Source organism: Balaenoptera physalus, assembly GCF_965194825.1.
Source record: "Balaenoptera physalus genome assembly, chromosome: 6".
Taxonomy (NCBI): Eukaryota; Metazoa; Chordata; class Mammalia; order Artiodactyla; family Balaenopteridae; genus Balaenoptera; species Balaenoptera physalus.
This window is the reverse complement of record NC_138885.1, coordinates 88,948,265-88,970,996: the sequence shown is the minus strand read 5'-3', so window position 1 is coordinate 88,970,996 and position 22,732 is coordinate 88,948,265. Positions and strand designations below refer to the sequence as shown.

The window sequence follows — 22,732 nt, the reverse complement described above, 5'->3', positions numbered from 1 at the left end:
TGGTGTACTGAAGACTGTCCTCCAGTGTTCTAATGGGGCCCTAACACAATTTACGCAGCCTTAAAAGCAAGCAATGTCCTCCTTTCCTCCATGCAATTTGGGTTGCTTTACTAGTAAATTAGAGGAGTTAGAAAAACAGGATGTGCTACAGTCTGCATTCTGATAACTACCGATTTGTTCAACTGATTATTTTTCTTTGAGAGGAGTGCTATTTTTTTTTTAACTGTATTATGTAAGTCTGAAAAGAGTATGCTCACCAAAGAGATTCTGCAAAAGTAAAGTTGCTATGCACATAACCGATCTTCACAAGCAAAAGTTTTTTTTTAATTAACAGACTTTATTTTTTAAAGCAGTTTTAGATTTACAGAAAAATTGTGCAGAAAGTCCACAGAGTTCCCATATACTCCCCTTCCCCCATCTGCAGTTTCTCCTGTTATTAACATCTTGCATTACTGTGGAACATTTATCAATGTGTGGCATGTGAACCAATATTGATACATGTTTATTAACTAAAATCCATAGTTTATATTATGGTTCACTCTTTGTGTTGTATAATTCTATAGATTTTGGCAAATGTGTAATGTCATGTATCCACCATTACAATATCATACAGAACAGTTTCACTGCCCTAAAAATGCTCTGTACTCCACCTATCCATCCTGGCCCCTTTCCCCCGCCCCCCACTCCAAGAACCACTGGTTCTCAAAATGGGTTCTTTCTTAGGAGATTCACAAGGGAGAACAGGAAAGGCTTTACCTAAAATGGTAGTACATGAAACTACATCAATAACAGAAAGAAGGCTGGAGTTATAAGAGATATGTAAGTTATAAGTGAAAACAGAGCAAAATGACAACACATCTGCACCAGAAAGAACAAAATTTAATATTTGTAATTTATTAAAGTCATGGATATGTGTCACAAGTTAAAGCTCCAGAGTTCCACTAAATCCATTTAAAACCTGAAAATTATGGGACAAGTATTAGGAGAATGCTTTGAGAAACGACAGCTTAATACCTTGTCTCTGAATGCAGATGACAGCATCCTCTTTTCTCCACTGAAACTCTGACAAGATAGGGAAATGGGTTTCTAGAACACATCTGCTTGGAGTGATCATACACGTGAAGAAGAAAATGGCTTAAAGCTCATTCTAAAGTAAATTCAAAAATTAGGTCTTCACGATTAGCAAAAATTTTAAAGTATAAACAAATCAGATGTGAAATTGTTTATTCCAAGGAAGATACTCTATTGAACTTACAAAGAACTGAACAAGAATATTTCTAGTAGGAACTTTAATTTAGGCACACCTTACCATTTTGAAATATTTCTATTTTCATAATTTAGCCTTTAGCTTTTTAAAGATAATTAATACCTAAGTAAATTTCATGGGAATCATGAGCTATTCTAATTGACTTGTGTTTCTATATCAGAAAAGCTTCCAAAGAAAGCATATCTTATATCCCCAAATATAAAGGGACCTCAAGTATAAAGCAATCTTCCCCATTTCCCATTGAGATGACTTGGAAAAAAAGTATATTTACATTAATCCAAATACACAAACTTTTAGGGATACAGATTGCATATGATGTTTGTAACAGGATGTGAAAGTTGAACTCATTCAGTCCCAGTTTCTGCTGAAGTCCCTAGAGCAGAGCTGATACATTCCAAAATGAGGTGTGAGACACTGTCTAAGACCTGCAGTTTTGTGGTTTTACCCCTTCTCCTCACTTTTCTTGAGGGCATAAAAACATAGGTAGACAGTGAAGGAGAATATTGGAGAAAGCTATTGGTGTGCTGTGAGCCTCATCCACCCCAGAAGAGGGAGGGGCCAGGGAAGGACTTGCCCCTCACCTCAAGCCTAGGGTGAGGAGCCTCAACAGAATTACTTAGAGTAACCTGTGTTTCCTGGATGTGGTAGAATGGCAAGTGATTCACACTCCCGAAAATTCTAAAGGGCAAGAGGCTGGTTGAAGCAGCCTGGGGCAGCAAAGGAGTGGCTGTGGATTGAGAAGCAGCTGCATTCCCATGATGGTGGAAGGTCCTGTGCACCCAAAGGAACTCCACACATATATGCTGGAAATCTTGTTTACCAACCCAGATCCAGCTTCTACCTTTTACCATCCTGCTCTGTGTCCTGGAGGCTGACCTCTATAGACTGGATCTACCAAGCTTCCAGCTAGGTTCACCCAATGGGAGGTACCAGCAGAGCAAGGGAGGAGAGAGAAGAGGGGGTGTTTATTCCCTCCGTTCCCTCCCTACTGACTGAAAGTTAACAGAGGCTCTTGGGAAGTCCACTCCTCCTGCTGGACAGTCCTCTCCTGCCGATATAGGTCTCTCTAGGCTCTCCATCTACTTCCTCCCTTTGTCCCCCAAGCCCAGGGGCAATAAAGGCTCTACACCATTAACAGGTGTTTCACATCCCTTATCTGCATTCCTTAACCCTGCCCACACTTCTATGAAGAGTCCCTTCACCGAACTCTCCTCAGTTCCTCAATTGGAGTGTGCCATCTGTGTCCTCCCCAGACTCCGGTGACACTGCACACAGGGGCCAGCATGAGATCTCCTTAGATTCTAACCAAGAATTCTGATCCCCAACAACAAAAACACAAACATCCCAATTAAAAAGTGGGCAAAGGACTTGAATAGACATTTTTCCAAAGAAGAAATACAAAGTGGCAAATAAGCACATGAAACGTTCGTTGCTCAACATTACTAGTCACTAGGAAAATGCAAACCAAAAATCAAAACCACCATGTGATACCACTTCACACCCATTAGGATTTTTTATTGTCAAAAATAAATAAATAAATAACAAGTGTTGGTGGGGAACCCTTGCGCCTTGCTGGTACACAACATAACACGGTACAGCTGCTTTGGAAGTCAGTGTGACAGTTTCTCAAAAACTTAAACATAAAATTACCATACGACCCAGAAATTCTACTTTTGAACATATTAAAAAAAAAAAAGAAACCTTGAAAGTAAGGACTTGAACAGATATTTGTATACTCATGTACACAGCAGCATTATTCACAAGAGACAAAAGGTGGAAGCACGCTGGTACCCATCAGCAGATGAATGGATAAACAAAATGTGGTATATTCACACAATGGAATATTATTCAGCCTTAAAAGGGAGTAAATTCTGACACACTCTTCAACACAGAAGAACCTCAAGGACATTATGCTAAGTGAAATAAGTCAGTCATGAAAGGACAAATAGTATATGGCTCCTCTGATATGAGGTACCTAGAGTAGTCAAATTCATAGAGACAGAAAGTAGAATAGTGGTTGCCAGGGGCCAGGGGAAGGGGAAATGGGGAGTTAGTGTTTAATGGGCACACAGTCAGCTTGGAAAGACTAAAAGTTTCTGCAGATGGATGGTGGGGACAGCGCAACCGCAATGTGAATGTACTTAATGCCACGGAACTGTACACTTTAAAACGGTTAAAATGGTAAATTTTATGTTATATAAATTTTACCACAATTTTTTTAAAGAAGAATGCTGATAAGCAAGTAAGAGGCCTCAACTAAAGGACCTGGAAGTGTACGGCCAGAAGCCTAGGAGCCCAGCAAAGCATTGTGAGGGACCAGCCAGGAGAAATGCTGTCACCCACGTAAGAAAAGTATAGATGAGCAATTCCCAGTGATGGAGAGATTTCCAGAACCCGCGGAAGATAGTGAGTACTTTCCTGCCCAACCTTTCCTCTCTCTGATTACACATGCCACCGTGCTTCAAGGTTAGCAAGCTGGTGGAAGTGGAGAAGAAACAGAAGCACTGAGTGAGAGAGAGAGAGAAGAGTCCCGACATCTCCCACTGCAGACGGCCAGCCTGCGACAGCCCTGCCCTGGGATGATGGGGAAGCTGTAACTTGGATAAAATTTGAAGTTTGGGATAAATACCCTTGACTGGGAACATGAGTCACTAAACAGAGACTGTTTCCTAACCTTTCAGAGGAAGTGGAAGTCACTGGAAGAGTCATGAGGCTATATCTAAACTCCAAACAAGAGCGAGAAGAATAAGTAGGAGCACAACAAATTTAAACGAATAGCAGGTGACAAAAAATTAATTTGCTTTATGATGACCCTCCATGATAAATACCTGTTCCAACCTAATGGTTATATGAGTAATTGAGTTGTCCATCTTTTAAAACATGCATCCCATAGAATTATATATTAATTTTGGAATATTGCAATTTTCATGAAACAATTTTATCCAGACTCTCCATTTCTACTCAAACTTTAAGTAATCAGCTTTCTAAAAATCACATCTTCACATATGTCTAAATTGTTAGAAACAACATTTACAAGTCATGACTTTCCAGTCATATTAGGTTAGAGAGCTGTTTTCCTTCTGTCCTGAGGTATACATTTGTGATAGCCACAATATAAATACCTACTGTACTGCTTTAAAAGGCATGTTTAAAATTATATGCAGTACGTGCCATTGCAAACTCATACCTCCAGGAATAATAACAGAAATTGTATTAAATTGCTTCGCCTCTTTTTTGACCCATCATGTCAGCACACCTCTGTGAACAAATAAAAATAGCACTGAGTGAGGTCATTTCAGTCTAATGGGCTTTCCCCAAATAGTACTTTGCTGTTCAAAATAAGGTAGTTGAGTGAGTGCCCTGTAACATGAGACATTTTATCAGGATTCCAATATAAGGTGATTCCCACAGGCGGTTATGGAGACTGATAATAAAATAACATTCCAGACTCACACTATCTTCAGCAAAATAAAATTCTCCAACTGTATTCTTTTGCTGGTAGGCCGTGCCCTGTGCATTTGCCCTTCATGTGGTACACTGGTCTCTGCACATTGTATGTTATGCCTTGGGGAGTCTCCAAGCGGACCCCAAGTGAGAGTCTAGGGAGTTATTCCTACTTAGGAAGGTTTGGGTTCTCTCCTGAGCAAACGGGCTTCTAAATTACAACTATTAGCAAAGGCATTTTACAAGTTCCACCAAGAGTTATCCTTTCCCAGACACTTTTAAGTGTACACTTAATCTTGGCACCAAGCTCCCTTGATCAACTATAGAAACCATATCTTTGAAATGCAAATTCTCTAGCCGGGGAGTCAAGGCCCTTCAAAATTCAGCACCCCCCAATGGTCCAGCTCTCTCTTCCACTCTGCCAGGAAGTTCGTGTACTTCAGTCACATTTGTCTCCTTACAGCTCACTGCTGGGGGGCCTTTGTTCTGCTGCTAGCTCTCTCTAAAGAAACTTCTACCATTCGTTTGGTGTTTCACATCCTACTCATCCTTCAAGGTCTAATGCAAATCCCTAGTCCTCATTCCTGAGAAAGTCTTTCTCCAGATCAAGCCAGGAGAAGTACTGTCTCTTCCCCTAAACTGCCAAAACATTGACTCACATGGGCTTGTCTTGTACAGAATTTCCCAACCTTCCTGTCTTAACTGCCCAACTAGGTTGAAAGCAATCCAAGGGCAAGGACTAGTGATTCTACCATTGGATATTTCATGGCTTAGTATTCACACTGCTTAGTATGGTATCTTACACATAGCAAACTGTCATAAATAATTATTGAATGAAGAATAAGAAGAAGAACAGCAATCATAACTGTCTGGAAATGTATTCATCTAACATTTTGTTTTATGCATTGTAAAGATTCATTCAAAAAATAATGCCAACTAGTCTTTGTTTATTAAAGTTATTTTTTGAAAGTCCCCCAGTTAGTTGTTTCATTCAATAGGATATAATTTATCCCCTTGGGTTTGAACTATATAATCCATCCTAGAAATTACACTTCAGAAAAAATAAGTGATAAACACTCTGCTTCACTCAGCCCATTTGTATACCCGACACCCTTTCCTATCTCTGAGTAGGTCCGACCATCAATTCCTTTAAACCACTGACACACACTCGGCCTCTGCATATTCCTCCTTGTGACAGAGTTTCAGTCAGCCCCAGCCTACACTTCTCTCTCCAATCTCTCAGGCTCTCTTTCCCTCTTTAACATACAGTATTGCGTAGCAGGAGGCCTTCCACAAAGGAAGAATTTATCACATGCCTGATGATGCTTCCATTATCTACAAAAGAAAAACATACTTCTGCTCCTAAAACTGAAACTCAGTCTCTGTGCTGAAATCCATTCAAAAATACACCCTCCAACCAACTTCTCCAATATAGAAAATAAACTCCATTCGTTCAGTTTACATGACCATGTTTTCAAGAACTGAAACCATGGTCTGATAATGAAATATTTGACATATGGCTCATGCGGCATAAATATAAAATGTATAGCAGAGCCTCACTAAAACATTATCAATTTATTTAAAAACTGTGCATCATTTCTTTACTAATCCCTATGCCCTTGCTGTTCTGTTATTATTCAGTACTGAAGAATAATATAGACATGATGCCAGAGCTTGAGAAAGGACTCTGTCTAAGGAAAACAAGTTCTAATCTTGATGCTGCTAAATTACCTTGCTACTTCACATCTCATTCCCTCATTCACAAAGTGAGTATTCTAGTTTAGATCAGGGGTCACAAACTCAAATGCCTAGAGGAGCCAGACAGCTACTAGAGATGATTGGAGCGGGTTTGGCCGGGAGAACAACAGGGAATGGTAGAGACTGATGGAAAGTGGGGAGCAAATCCTGCTCCAAAGGACACAAGTGTTTAAGTGTTTAAATCTTGCCTTATTGCCACGTTGGAATGTGGGAGCAATATGGCCAGATCTTCTGACTTGTCTAAAGAAGCTGGAAGTCAGGACTTACCTGTGATATTAACTGACAGCTAATTCCCTGTCCTTTTAAAATAAAACTGTGTATATCTGATACTGTGTAGGCTCAGCCAAACACAGCTGCAGGCCAGATGAGACCTATGGCTGAACAGTTTGCAACCTCCGGTTTAAATGATCTTCCTTTCTTACTTTCTTATAAAAAATTGTCTGGTGTTCCCCTCTATATGATTATTCTATAAACTAATGAGATTTTATATTTTACCCATTTCAGCCAGTTTCAAGAAACTTGGCTGAAAGGGAACATCAGACAAAATGACATGGCAGAGAAAACACAGGATATGAAGTCAGAAAACCAATTCAAGTCTCTGTTTCATTCTTTAGAGCTGTATGGCTTTAGGCATGCGGCTTACCTTTTTGGAAACTGAAGTTTTCATCATCAGTAAAATAGGGATAATTTCAATCGTTCTAACTTGTAGGGTGATGCTGATATTTGAATGAAATTGTGTAAATGGAAGCACTTTGTAAACTCTAAAGCACTAAACAGCTCTCAGGAATGATTATTGTATTGTCTAACTCCCCAAAGATCAATTCAGGAGAAAAAACAGACTTTGAGATTAGCTGAATATCACTTACAGTAAAAAAGGAAAGAGACTTCTCAGAGGCCAACAATTGTTCTGATGTTAAATCTATCAAAATTATTAAATCCACATGCCTCAACTAAGACCCAGTTTAGCCAAAATAAATAAATATTTTTTAAATTATTAAATTAAGCTAAACGTGGTATCGAACCTTTGGGTAATTTGTAGCACACACAGAGTTTAATCTATTCTGGCCCCTGAAACATCCACTCCAATAACCAGGCAAAATCTACTCAGTTCAGGGTCTCTAGATAGATAGACTGGTGGTAATCTTGTAACTCAGGATTTAGAATGATACACAGGACCTGTTTATAATGACAGAATCCACACTGTGATGAGAGCTCTGAACAATTTCCATAGCCATAGGCTGATAAAGGATGCCATACAGTAGAATCTGATATCAGTCCCTGCTCTGAAACTGAACCACAAGAGGAGTTTCAGTCCTATCCAAGTCCCCTTCTGTAGGTCCTAGATTTGTTATTCTCATCTGTTCCGGGGACCCCACCACTAATCACAGAGAATGCTTAGACTTTTCTGGTTAACCCCGAGAATAGCTAAGTAATCCTGTGGTCCCCTCCCATGGCGCCTCACTTAACGTGGGTCCTCCCGTTTGTACAAACCATGACACTCCGTAATATCAATTAAGCAATCAGGGGTTGGCAAACTATTTCTGTAAAAGGTCAGATAGTAACTATCGCAGGCTTTATGGGCCACGAGCTCTCTGTCGCAACGTGTTGCTGTGGTGGTGGGAAAGCGGCCATAGACTACACCTAAGTGACTGAGCACACTGTGCTGCAATGAAACTGTGATTTACCAAAAAGGCGGGAGGCCACAGCTTCCCAAACCCCGGCTTTGGACTATTCATTCACTTCATTCTGTGAGCTATAGTCAATATCAGATGATATTGAACTTTTGAAGAATTATTTTTATGAAAAAGGATGCCAAGTAAAACTAACAAAACACTGCAACATGCTCTATACCATGGAGTTTGCTTTCTTCTCAAGGTAACCCTATGCGGTGGTTATTTTGCTCCCCATTTTACAAGTGAGGAAACTGAGACGTAGCAAGCTTAATAAACCAGCTCGGTTACACAGCTAGTGGATGACAGCCAGGATTTCCTCCTAGGTTTCTCTGACCCTACCTTGCCCTTCCACCAAAGCATTCAGCTGCCCATGTGGTATGCTCAGGAATTTCTGAATGCCTCCAAAAATTCCTGAGCTAGTCTGAGATATGGATACTCATTAAGCTTTCATTAAAGAATGTTCATAATGAAAGTGATTATTAAAAAAATTTAGCTGGACTGAATCATGCAACAGGAAGAGTAAGACTAAATTCCATTCACTATCCTTTTGTTTTCGATTGAGCCTATAAAATTTTACTTAAAAACCCTTTTGCAGAAGAAGCCAGTGAACTAATCACAGGCCCATTTCTAATGCAGTAGACTTTTCTAGATAAGATAAACCATTTTTCTGGAATTTTCACTGGGACTTCCTATTCTCTCCCTACAAACAATGTCACCAGAAACATGTCTTGCCTTCTCTTGTGCTTAAATTTGAAATAGAAATCTATTTTGCAACCCTAACAAAGTTGATGTTATGGACCACCCAGGAGACAATCATTAAAAGGAAAGAACTGCATTATTAAAAAATTCAAATATTTAGCAGGAAGAAATCATGAACACGATATTCTTTCTATTGAGGATCTGGTAAATAAACCATATTTAAATGGGTTTTTTAATGTATTTTCTTAATAGTGAAAATGTTGTCAATGGATCTTAGTTCATTTGTAAATTCCAACCTACTGGCTCTGATTTCTAAGGAAGTAATGTACCTTAACTTCCTTGAAAATCAGAGCCAGTCACTGTTGAAGGTTTTGTAACACATTCGAACATTACCACTTTAGTTGCTAAGAAAAATTAGTTTCAAATGTTTTCAAGATAAAAGATTTTTCTAACTACAAATTACCATAATGGGTAAATGTAAAAATTAATGAAGTAATTTAAGAGTTTCTTTGTCTTCAAATCAGTAATATGCCTTTAACTACTGAAACATAGAAAGTAAAACATGTTGAAACAAACCACTAAAACATGTTTACATTTTCAAGAAATTGGGAAGTACCCATTTCCCACAGATCTGCTTAATCACTACACTAATAAAAACAAGTCTAAAAAGTTCTTCAGCAAAGCAAGATTTGTGCCTTGATAACCAACTAGTTGAAGTTTAACATAAATACAACTAGTAGTTGTGTTCCAGTTATGCTTCCCTTGAAGGGATATGAAAGATGCAACTGATAAAATAAAATATAATCAAAAACCTGGGAAGCATAGTTAAACTTTTTAACTAGAAGATGCTGGGATTTAATGGTATGTCATGATGAAAATATTACACTTTATTCATCCTTCTGTAATCTTTTGTAGATCTGTGTATTACTTAGATACCCAGACCTGGAGTGTAAGCTGGCAGATGGCTTTAAATGCAACATACAAAATAGCCAAAATTCTATTTTCAGAGAACAATGGTAATTCTAACCACATCCCTCCAAGCCTCTCACCAGCCTTTGATCCCTTTGAAATAGTGTCTTTTCATCCTCTTTCTATCTTCAGTGTCTAGCACAGGGTCTAGCAATAATGGCAAAAACAACAACTAACCATAATTCTATCCTTTTCAATTTAAAATGATCAAAATCTATAGATAAGATTATAAATGCAAAGTTCTAGGCAAACACACTAGTCTACCAAGAAATGCTACCCAGAATACCATCACTTCAAGGCTGTGGCTTTGGAAAGACACTTGGCCTTTCTTCATTTGTAAACTAGGGCAACTGAATCAGAAGATCCCTATTCAGCTTCTTTCCTGCAGTATGGTACTAATTTTTCATCATGCCCCTAGTTTGAGAGGTCTTTCTATGAGGATTTCTTTTATTGATTATTATAGATAAACTCACTGTTGAAAGCGGAGGCTCCTTTTAAGAACAGACATATCAGGCCTTTAATGAACTTCCTGTCTCCATTTAGCCATCACAGTCTCATCAAAAACTCCATCTGAGAATAGGAAGGGAAATAAAGGTACAATTCCAGCTACTCACCTTCATCGTTGCCCTAAATGATTGACAGAGTAACAGCTATGTGTCAATATGATTTATTTGCAAAATACCTATGCAGAAGAAGGGCAAAGATGAATTAAAAAGGGATGACTTATAATTGCTTGTTCTTGAGAACTTTCTCATTAATAATTTAGTCTGAGCAGGTAAACAGGCAAAGCAGGCACACCTCTATGATTTTGCTCTTTTCAATAGTTTCCAAACCTAGTCTACTTTAAAATCAGAATCATTTCTTTACATTTGTTTTCATATAATTTCCCTGATAATCTTCATTACACATTAGTGTAATTCCCTAATCCCCATCTAGAGGAGCTAAGTGGGTGTCTTAATGTACATTGAAAGGTCTTTTGCCCTAACCTTACACTGTACGAGAAGAACTACTGCTGGTTTGATTAACTGTAGTTGGATCAAGGTGTAGTGTATTTGAAGGCTAGCAAATGCAACTTCAATGTTTAAGAAAAGTCTTTATTCTTTTAGCATTAAAAGAAAATGTTTAATTTGCTTAAACTAGAACATCCCTCCTCCAGATCCCCTGATGGCTAGCTCCTTCACAGTTCAGCTCAAATATAACCTCAGAGGCCTTCTCTGACCATTCTAACCAAAGTACCAACCCACCAACCAAGTCACTTGCCACCATATTACCCTGTTTAATTTCCCTCCTAGAATTTAATACCACCTATCTTATAGGATTTTATGAGGATTAACATTTTAAATCCATATTAAATACTGAAATAAGGCCTGACACATAATTAAATCTCCATAGTATTAGCTATTATCAGGCATTATTTCTTATTGTCCCCTCACTGTCATTTTCCCTGCTATCCTTCCAGTGTCTAGGACACTGCCCAGTACATAGAAGGTGCTCAATAAATTATTTATTAAATAAATTATTACATTCTTCTCTCACTCATCATTAAGGCACAGCTGAGTGAACTCATATATTCATTCTCTCATTTGAAATGAAATTTTTATGCACAGAGCAGTGTGACAGGAAACAAGGTAAATTAATAAGTTAGTCTGTGTCCTTATGTGGGAAACAAGGCACATCATGTTACAATATGGTGTGGAAACAAAAGAAAGGTATAAATCAAGTACCTGGTATGTTCAGAAGTCTCCCAGACATCAACTACCATTTACTTGTTGGATTCTCCCAAAAATATATTTCATCTGAGCTCTTGAACCATATATCCCATTGTGTGCTGGATAGATCCACTCATATCCTAGAGGCACCTCAAAACTGAACTCACACTTCCCATCTGATCTGCTTTTTCCTTTTATTTCTATCTCCATGGATGTTCACATACCTCTTGTATCACTCAAGGCAGAAATCTGGGGGTTATTCTATTCTCTTCCACTTTGTGCATTTCACCCCATCTAATCAGGCACTAAGTCTTAGTATTTCTTTCTAGTGCATGAGATCTCTCCAATTTGATCCCTTCCATTCCCTCTGTATTGTCATTTTCTTGTACATTTCTCTGCACAGCCTCTTACAGCCCATATGGAAGGACTTACATATCATTGTATCCCAGCATTTTTCACCATCTGGACTTCAATATGTGAATGAATGAATGAATGGTATAGCAAAACAGAAAAGAAGCCACTTCTGGGGATGTCAGGAAAGGTCTCACAGACAAGGCAATATTTGAGCTGGTTTTAAATGATCAATGGGAATTGGCCAGGGTAAGAAATAAGGAGGATATTTCAGGCCTTAGAAGATCATGGGCTTTTCTTGGAGTAGTGAAACTCTCAGCATGGCCGGGACAGGAGAGACAGCTGAGTATGTGGCTAGAGATGAACCCGGGAAGGCAACTGGGAATCTAAAGGGAACTTGAGGTACCACAGGTGAATTTAACTTCTAGAAGGAACAGAGAATCAAAAAATGTGTATAAGCAGAGGAGTGGCATCACCACTTTGTTTTCAGTGGAGACAAGTCTGCTGGAGACAGATAGCAGTGGGAAGAAACTGGTGGCAGAGAGAGGTGGTGAGGGTCCGAAATGAGGCACCAGCAGTGGGAATGGAGAGAAGGAGATAAATATCACAGTTATTTTAAAGGTAGAGGTTGTTTGTGTCTTTTCAGTTTTAATATAGTGTTTTAGTTAAGAAATAGCAAAAAAGATTTAAACAAGTATCACCAAGTTAACATTGAGGTACCATTTTATCTGATATCACCCAACTCGATTGATTCTACCTTTAGAGGCAAGAATATACAATGGAGAAAAGACAGGCTCTTCAGTAAGTGGTGCTGGGAAAACTGGACAGCTACGTGTAAAAGAATGAAATTAGAACACTTCCTAACATCATACACAAAAATAAACTCAAAATGGATTAAAGACCTAAATGTAAGGCCAGACACTACCAAACTCTTAGAGGAAAACATAGGAAGAACACTCTATGACAGAAATCACAGCAAGATCCTTTTTGACCCACCTCCAAGAGAAATGGAAATAAAAACAAAAATAAACAGATGGGACCTAATGAAACTTAAAAGTTTTTGCACAGCAAAGGAAACCATAAACAAGACAAGAAGACAACCCTCAGAATGGGAGAAAATATTTGCAAATGAAGCAACTGACAAAGGATTAATCTCCAAAATATACAAGCAGCTCATGCAGCTCAATATCAAGAAAACAAACAACCCAATCCAAAAATGGGCAGAAGACCTAAATAGACATTTCTCCAAAGAAGATATACAGATTGCCAACAAACACATGAAAGAATGTTCAACATCACTAATCATTAGAGAAATGTAAATCAAAACTACAATGAGGTATCACTTCACACCAGTCAGAATGACCATCATCAAAAAATCTACAAACAATAAATGCTGGAGAGGGTGTGGAGAAAAAGGAACCCTCTTGCACTGTTGGTGGGAATGTAAATTGATACAGCCACTATGGAGAACAGTATGCAGGTTCCTTAAAAAACTAAATATAGAACTACCATATGACCCAGCAATCCCACTACTGGGCATATACCCTGAGAAAACCGTAATTCAAAAAGAGACATGTACTACAATGTTCATTGCAGCACTATTTACAATAGCCAGGACATGGAAGCAACCTAAGTGTCCATCGACAGATGAATGGATAAAGAAGATGTGGCACATATATACAATGGAATATTAAAAGGAAATGACGGGAATAAAGACACAGACCTACTAGAGAATGGACTTGAGGATATGGGGAGGGGGTGGGGTGAGATGTGACAGGGTAAGAGAGTGTCATGGACATATATACACTACCAAATGTAAAATAGATAACTAGTGGGAAGCAGCCGCATAGCACAGGGAGATCAGCTCGGTGCTTTGTGACCATCTAGAGGGATGGGATGGGGAGGGTGGGAGGGAGGGAGATGCAAGAGGGAAGAGAAATGGGAACATATTGTATATGTATAACTGATTCACTTTGTTATAAAGCAGAAGCTAACACACCATTGTAAGGCAATTATACTTCAATAAAGATGTTAAAAAAAAAAAAAAAAAAAAGGAAATGAAATTGAGTTATTTGTAGTGAGGTGGATGGACCTAGAGTCTGTCATACAGAGTGAAGTAAGTCAGAAAGAGAAAAACAGATACTTATGCTAACACATATATGTGGAATCTAAAAAAAAATAGTTCTGATGAACTTAGGGGCAGGACAGGAATAAAGACGCAGATGTAGAGAATGGACTTGAGGACACCTAGAGGGGGAAGGGTAAGCTGGGACGAAGTGAAAGAGTAGCATTGACATATATACGCTACCAAATGCAAAATAGATAGCTAGTGGGAAGCAGCTGCATAGTACAGGGAGATCAGCTCGGTGCTCTGTGACCACCTAGAGTGGTGGGATTGGTAGGGAGGCGCAAGAAGGAGGGGATATGGGGATATATGTATACATATAGCTGATTCACTTTGTTATACAGCAGAAACTAACACAACATTGTAAAGCAATAATACTCCAATAAAGATGTTAAAAAAAATAAAGGTAGAATCAATCAAGTTGGGGGACGTCAGATAAAATGGTACCTCTATATTAACTTGGTGATACTTGCTTAAATCTTTTTTGCTATTTCTTAACTAAAACACTATATTAAAACTGAAGAGACACAAACAACCTCCTATCGATAGAACTAAATACCCAGGGGAACAATTTTCACTACAGCATTTGGGATTTTTCCAGGCAAAATTATGCGCAGTCCCAAAGGGCCTCAAAGCCGGATGTTCTCTAAGCACATAACAGATACTTTTAGCTTAAGAAGGATCAGAGGCCAGAAACAAAGTCTAAACAGCAACTAAAATGACCAAACACCAAGCACTTGAAAAATTGTTCAAATGGTATTAGTGGGAAATATTGAAAACTGGGGCTAAAGAGCAATCGATAGTGGAGGTATATAAAAATAATCATACAAAATTAAAAATGACCTAAGACAATTGACTTCAAAATTCAGAAAAACTACCATTTCCCCCTGGGAATGAGAGAGATCAGAAAAGCTTTTACAGTAAGTGACACTGGAGTTACACTCAAAAGTTTGTAGTAATTTCATTTGCGGAGCTGAAGGGAAGTCCTCTTCAGTAAAAGGGACCAATGACAGAAGTGGGAAAATCTGGGTAGCATTGAAGGAATGGCCAGGGATTTTCAGTTTGATTGGCTCATTGGATACATGAACAGGAATAATGGAAATTAAGATTGAAAATGTAGGATGGGGCCAGGTCATGACGGACCTTGAATGCCACAGGAAGGAGTCTAAACTTGAAGGACTCACTGTAGGTGGGTTGAACAAAATGTGGCATGCTCAACACCATGCTTCAGGAAGAGTCACTTGTCAGGGCAGGTAAAATGGAGTGAATGGGTCAGACAATAGGGGAGGGGCAATAGGAACAGATATGGGAGAAAATTTTGAGGCAAAAAAAAAAAAAAGAAAGTAGGTGGGGCTTAACAAGATTGGGATTGGAAAAGACTCAGATTAGTCCCAGTAGGGAAATCAGCTGGGAGCTAATTAGCAATGAGATTGCAATGGAGCCAGAGAAGGTCTAACTGAGGGGTTGATACTTGTGGTAAGATCAATCAGACCAGTTTTTCTGCTGAGGCTTATCTCTGTATGGCCCCTGGAACTGCAGCAGCTGTCCTGCAATCAGGAAGACAATTAGTCATACTGAAGTTGACCTAACAGGAGCAATAGGGTGGAGGAAGGATGGAAAGATCCCAGGTCTTTGATGATGCTATTGAGTCACTGGTTTAACTAACCATGGGATTTGGGACTACATGTTAAAATGTTATAATAAATTTTCCTTATTATAAAAAAAATAGGGTTTTTGACTTTTTTGTTTTTTTTAAAAACTCAGTAATGTGAAAGAAGGAGTAGAGAAATCAAAGGGTGGAGTCTACTCAGAATTGGAGATTTGCAAAGCAAATAAAACAGGACATGGGGACCAGCGCCTGAAGGCCAAAAGTTTAAATGACAGGCCAAAAGGTCCTTATGGATAGGGAAGGCAGGTAAGGCCAATGTGGCATGTCAAGGCAATAGATGGAGGAAGGAGCTGTTTCAGTGAAGAATAAAGCCAAGATTCAATAGGAGAAAAGATTGAGAAGAGGTAGAACCATAACAAACATGGCCTGAGAAGATCATTTCACACAAGGAGTGTGTCTGTGCCTACAAGGAGTAAGAGTGTCATAGAAATAAACTTGCTTAAGGTTCAGAAACTGAAGCTCTCTGAGGACAGGGATTGGAATAGCAGATAAGCGTTCAGGTTCCTCAAGATGACAGAGAGGAAGTCAGCAAAAGCAGACTCTTAAGGGGTCAGATGCAAGCACAAGGTGTGAGTTGAATATAAGATGGAAGAAGTGTGGTATACAAGGATAGAGTGGTACTCAAAACACAAGTTCTTGAGAGACAGTGAACAAACAATAGTCTGGTCGTGACAGTGGGAAGCAGGAAATTTGCTGACCCCTACTCCTCACTCTGAGTGTCAGAGAAAGTAGAAGAAGTGACCACTAGTGACGAATTTGGCTCAGGAACTTATAGCTTAGAATAAAGCCAAGACTGAGTTTTGGCAAGACTGTAGGGAAATGTTGAAGGGAAAGGTTAAGAATGTGAGGTTTGTTCAACTAGTGGAATACTAGAGTGTAGCAGAAGGGCAAGGGAGGGGAAGGCAGGTATGGCATGGGGGCTGGGGCTGCAATCTATGGACAGAAAGCAGAAGCATCAGAGGTGGGCATGTGTACCTCGGGAGAGCATTTTTATTTATTTTTTTAATTAATTAATTTATGGCTGTGTTGGGTCTTCGTTTCTGTGCGAGGGCTTTCTCTAGTTGCGGCAAGCGGGGGGCACTCTTCATCGCGGTGCACGGGCCTCTCACTATCGCGGCCTCTCTTGTTGCGGAGCACAGGCTCCAGACGCGCAGGCTCAGTAATTGTGGCTCACGGGCCCAGTTGCTCCGCGGCATGTGGGATCCTCCCAGACCAGGGCTCGAACCCGTGTCCCCTGCACTGGCAGGCAGATTCTCAACCACTGTGCCACCAGGGAAGCCCAGAGCATTTTTAAAGAGAGAAATGTGGTGGCCTCTAATTGCGTATTTGGCTAGCGTAAGGGTTGATAGGGGAAAACAGAACAGGGAGAATAAACTAAGGGGAATTTTGGTAGTTTAACAGCCTTGCAAAATAAAAATCATAAATAAATTTGGAACGAGGCAGACCTAGGTCTGAGTCCTGACTCTGCTATTTACTAGCCTAAAGCTTCTGTTTCCTCATCGTTAAAATGGAAATTAAATTGCGGACTTTGCAGAGGTTTGAATAAAATTTCAAGATAATGTATGTAACATTTAGTGGTCACTTGCTCAGGTGAAGCGTTCCTCTATGACTACAGCTAGCTTCCAAGGTGCTAGGCCTGCCAGTACAAACATCTTCTGAAGGGACATCTCAGGGTGACAGAGGCATAAGCATCTCCCCCAACAGCATTCCTCCCAAAGTACACAGTACCACTGGAGGTAAAAGTTATTGCAATGGAAATGAATGAAAATTCTGAATTAAACTCTCAATAATTCAGCAGCTGAGCCTAAAAAGACCTGAAGAGGAACTTCACACACATAGTTGCAGAGGCACACTTTGTGCAAAAAAATTTATCTTTTGTTTATTCAGTGAGTCAGCCTATTATCGGCACTTGTAAATTAACTCTAATTATCAGATAAAAGTGGTTACTCTAATTGCCTGATAATCAACTCCTACAAAAAGCCTAAGTAATGAGTAATAATGACCGTATCATTTCATAAAGGAGATTTTTTTTTTTTTTGAAAGTAGTACACACTCAAGATTGTGTCTGGTTTACAGACACAATGGGACTGGTTTACAATTTTATTTAACTTTTCACAATTCATGCTAGGTCCAGGCCAATGATTTCCAAATTTAAACCTCCTGTCCAGACCTTTCCATTGAGGTCTAAGAGACCTCTCTGACATCTCGCCTTCAATAGCTAATAGGCAGCTCCAGCTTAGCATGGGGAAAGCAGAACTTTTGGTATGCTTCCCAACCAGTTCCTCCCCAGACCTCCCCCTCCTCAGTAAATGGCACCACCATCTACCTAGTTATTCAAGCCCAAAACACAGGAATCATCCTTGATTTATACTTTTTCTTATTGTCCTACAAGCACCCATTAACTAGCCCTGTGGGCTGCCCCCTAAAATATGTCCCAAAGCCACAACACTTCTCTCTTTCTCAGTTGCCACTAATCTTGCCTGAGTCACCATCACATCTCACCTGGATTACTGGATTACTAACTCACTAACCACTCTCCCTACTCTTCCACTGTCCATTCTCCACCAAACAGCCAGAGGAACCATAAAAAGCACAAATCAGATGGTATCATTCTCTTGCTTACACCCTCCAATGGTTCATTGCTCTTACAACGAAATCCAAACTTTTCCGTACAAGGTACACCTGACTTCATGCCTACCCGCTTCCCTGACCTCAGCTCCTGTCATTCTCCCCCGCACACACTGCACTCTGGCCACACTGGCCTTCCTTCTGTTCTTTGAACATGTGGAGCTCATCCTTACCTTCTCCCTTGCTAGTTCCTCTGCCTGGAATATCCCAACACCAGACCTTTTCATGGCTGGCTCCTCCTTTTCATCGAGGAGGAAATATTAACTCCTCAATGAGGCTTTCCCAATCTTAATTGGTATCTCCTTCTAGTCTTTCTCTATTGAATTATACTGTTTTATTTTTTCATATTTGTTGTCACTGAGATGGCATGTAGTAGTCACTCAATAAATATAGAATTAATTAATAAACCATGCACAATTTTTCTTAAAATAACATCCTAACTTGGGACAATGCAATTTCAAGGTCGCCTAGAACTCACCTTCAACTCAAAAGTTGCTCAAAAATATGCTGGATTGGCTCCCATCAGCTTGCAAGTTGATGAGAGGGATGAAAGTAAAAGTCTCAGAGCAAAATGCATTTGTAGCTTGGTATAGCTTCATAGTTCATACCTGCATGCACTGTTCTGGCTAAGAGCCTCTCAGAGCAGCTAGGACTCTCTTGACAAAGACCCAGATTGTGTTTCTTGAAGAACCTCAGCAGCAGCTCCCCCCCACCACCCCAGGCAGACAGAGTCACCAGCAGCAGGGGGGCTCCAAGAAGACTTGAGAGCAAGGGACATTTGCCCCTGCAATGGGGAATATTGTTGAATCTCCTTCTCTGTACAGCCATCTTGTAGACACAGACAAGAACCAGTATCAGTTGGATTCTTCCTGTCAATCACCATGACACTTGTGACAACCATGCAAAGGCTTTCAAAATGTGCTGACAACTTGAAGGGACTTTGAGGAAGGTCGTAGTTCTAGGCAATGCTATAAAGTTACCCACAAAGCTTTTCACACCATAGAAAAATTTGACCTTGATTTTCTTTTTAATTTTTGCTGATACACAGCAAATGGTATATGAATATGTCACAAATCATAAAATAGATTTTGTTTTACTTTTTAAAATAAAACCAGAAAAATAAAAAGATTTAAAAAATAAATAAAACCAGGAAGCCAAAGACAAATATCATATGATATTTCTTATATGTGGAATCTAAAAAAAAAAAAAAATGATACAAATGAACTTATATACAAGACAGAAATAGACCCACAGACATAGAAAACAAACTTACGGTTACCAAAGGAGGGGGGGGGGGATAAATTAGGAGTTGGGAATTAACAGATACACACTACTATATATAAAATAAATAAACAACACGGACCTACTGCATAGCACAGAGAACTGTACTCAATAGTTTTTAATAACCTATGAGGGAAAAGGAACTGAAAAAGTTATATATATATATATATATATATATATATATATATATATATATATATATATATATATAAATCAATCACTTTGCTGTACACCTGAAACTAACACAACATTGCAAATCAACTATACTTCAATTAAACAAACAAATAAATAAAAATGAAATAAAACCAGGAAAGACCATACTAGGTTTTACAATACAAGTCCTCTAGGTTTGATAAATAAGAAAAATGGAACCCAGGAAGTTTAAATAACTCAAGATCCCCCAGCAATTCAGAATGTTTTTCATACATAACACCTTATCTTTTGCACATTTTTGAAGACGGAAAAAAAGTGAACTGATCGTGAAGGATAATTTCTTTATTTTGCCCTTGCTCAGGAGTTTCAGTAAAATTAACCTTAGAAGGATGCTTTCTAAGGTTGTCAGACATGTAATTAAATTCAACAAGGTCACAATCTCTTGGGGGGAAGAAAAACCTCCTTTTTTTTTACGTCTGTTCCACTTTGTTTTTCCTTTCCTCTTGCTACATGTAATTTTCTTGAAGTAGAATGCCTTCACACTAAATTTATCTTGGAAAGATTTTCCAAGAAATTAGAGTTCCAAGTTTTCCAGATATTGCAAAACAAACTTCATATTTGCCTTTCTTTGACAAAACTTGGCAGCCTGCCTAGAAAACTGACATTATTCAGCATGTATCCTCATGGCATAATTCCCAAATCCTCTATAATCTTACAAAACATTTTCTTTCTTTCTGAAGAAATGTTCACTTTTAGATAAGATGCTTCCATGATCTGAACCAGCAATACCCCTTTGTCAGTTAGGAAGTCAATTGGAGCATAATTCAGGGAGGAGACTACCACACTTACAAACGTGCTCATTTAAAAAGTTCCTGATTACCAAAATGAATGCACTCACTCAGTACATTTCTGATTCGCCACCCTTTTTAAAATTTTTTTTCTGTTTACAACATTTTTTGCTATATTTTTTCTTTTTCTATTGAACTATAGATGACATACAATACTATGTTAGTTTCAGGTGTAATACAAAATGATTTTACATATGCATATATTATGAGATGATCACCACAATTAGTCTAACCATTGTCCCCATACAAAGTTATTACAATATTATTGACCATATCCCTTATGGTGTACATTACATCCCCGTGATTTATCTATTATATAACTGGAGGTGTGTACCTCTTAATCCCCTTCACCAATTTCCCCTTCACCAACCTCCTCCCTCATTCCTTTTTTTATTTATAATAATTTGACAGTTATTTCAACAGAATGCAAACAATATAGGCAACCTCTGCGTTGGTTCCTTAAACTTTGTCCTGATGTTACTCATAAAAGCAAAAATTCTGGATCAAATTATTTACTGACTATACAAATGATAAATGCTAATTTGGGGAAAAATTCAAAATGTATAACAAAGAGAGTAAAAATCATCTGAAATCCAGCCACCATCTAGAGAGAGAATAATCACTAATATTTTGGTAAGCGACCTGTTGTATGTCTTTCTATGCATACACGTAATGTATGATTTTATGCAAATGAAATCATACATAGGTTGGTTTGTGGATAAGTCCATCTTTATTCTATAGTCCATCTATCCCCCCTTCCCCTGTACCACCTCTTCCCCCCTCCTTAGCCAATGGAACAACATAGTATATGTTCTTCCATAACCCCAAGATCATACACTTTTATGCCAACAGCTATAATTTATTATAATTTATAATTTATATTTAAAGATGCTTAAAGTATTTTCCAGCATCTTTGTTACTTGGTGTTTCCTCCACCCTTTATTTTTTAAAGATGTGTTGTTACCTCAGGGGCCCCTTTCACCGCCTATTTTGCTATCTATCTCACTCACCTAGAAACTGAAAGCCCTGCCTCCTCGCTGGGGGTTCCCCCACACCTGACATTGCAGAAGGTCCTCAGGGCTGTTCTGTTTCTCCCTTTCTGTTTCTTTTTGATTTGTAGCACAAGGCCTCATACAAAGAGCAAGACTATATAATAAATAACATAAATGGATGACATTGGCAAATAAATAAAGGTCATAATTATGACTGAAAAAACAGGGACTTCATGGTTATTTTTACAAAGATAAGAAAATGTTAGACATAAAGAGTGACCTCGCTAAAAATTTGATCAGGACAAATATTTAATGATCATAATCCCAGAATTTTTACATTGTGCAACATTTTTTTAAATAACATAAACATACATAAACAATTTAATTTTCTCATGGTTTAAAGAGATTAAGGATTTTATTCTTTAGCTAAGGGAAATGAAAGAGGGGATTATTAAACACAAAATACAAATAAGATTCATGTTGAAGATTGCATTATTTTTTAATGTTAAATGAAATATGCATGAGGAAATAGTTTACTCATTAAACTTGTATATCTACCATATCCCATATCTCAGACACGGTTAGATGTTGTGGGAAAGTAAGGGTAAAACAGACAGAGCTCCTGTCTTCAATAAGCTTATGGTCCAGTGCAGCACTGTCTGACAAAAAGATAATGCAAGCCACATGTATAATTTTTTAAGTAAAAAGAAACAGGTGAAATTAATTTTAATAATATATTTTATTTAACCCAATATGTCCAAAATATTATTCAACATGTAAACAACGTTAAAAAATTACTAATGAGACATTTTACATACTTTTTTTGCATACCAGGTCTTCAAAATCCAGTGTGTGTTTTACACTTATAGCACATCTCCAGTTGGACCAGCCATATTTCAAGGGCTACTGTATTGGAAGCACAGGTTTAGTGCACCTGTCAGAACAGGCCATGTTATGCTGTGTACAAACAACCCAACAATGCAGCTGCTTAAAGCACCAAAAATATATTTCTCGCTCAAGCTACACGTCCTTTGCATGTCAGCAGGGGAGTCAGGCACCATCTCAACACATGATCACAGTTAACAGGGATGAAATGCAGGAGTTGAGCACCGGCTATCAAGTGCATCCACCTGAAAATGACATGCATTACTTCTGTGCCAAAGGGA

The 22,732-nt window shown here is 38.6% G+C and overlaps 1 protein-coding gene across 5 annotated transcripts in view; it reads right to left on the bottom strand.

The window, feature by feature from the left end:
• PLCL1 (phospholipase C like 1 (inactive)) overlaps window positions 1-22,732 on the bottom strand; it is a 399,684-nt gene that overhangs the window by 156,782 nt on the left and 220,170 nt on the right. The window contains exon 1 of one of the 5 annotated variants that reach the window (XM_082466981.1): window positions 10,284-13,529. The exons of the other annotated variants lie outside the window; for them this stretch is intronic. The gene's annotated coding sequence lies outside the window, so the exon portion shown is untranslated. Of the gene's footprint in view, window positions 1-10,283; window positions 13,530-22,732 lie in introns of those variants that run through there. 5 annotated transcript variants of the gene reach the window in all.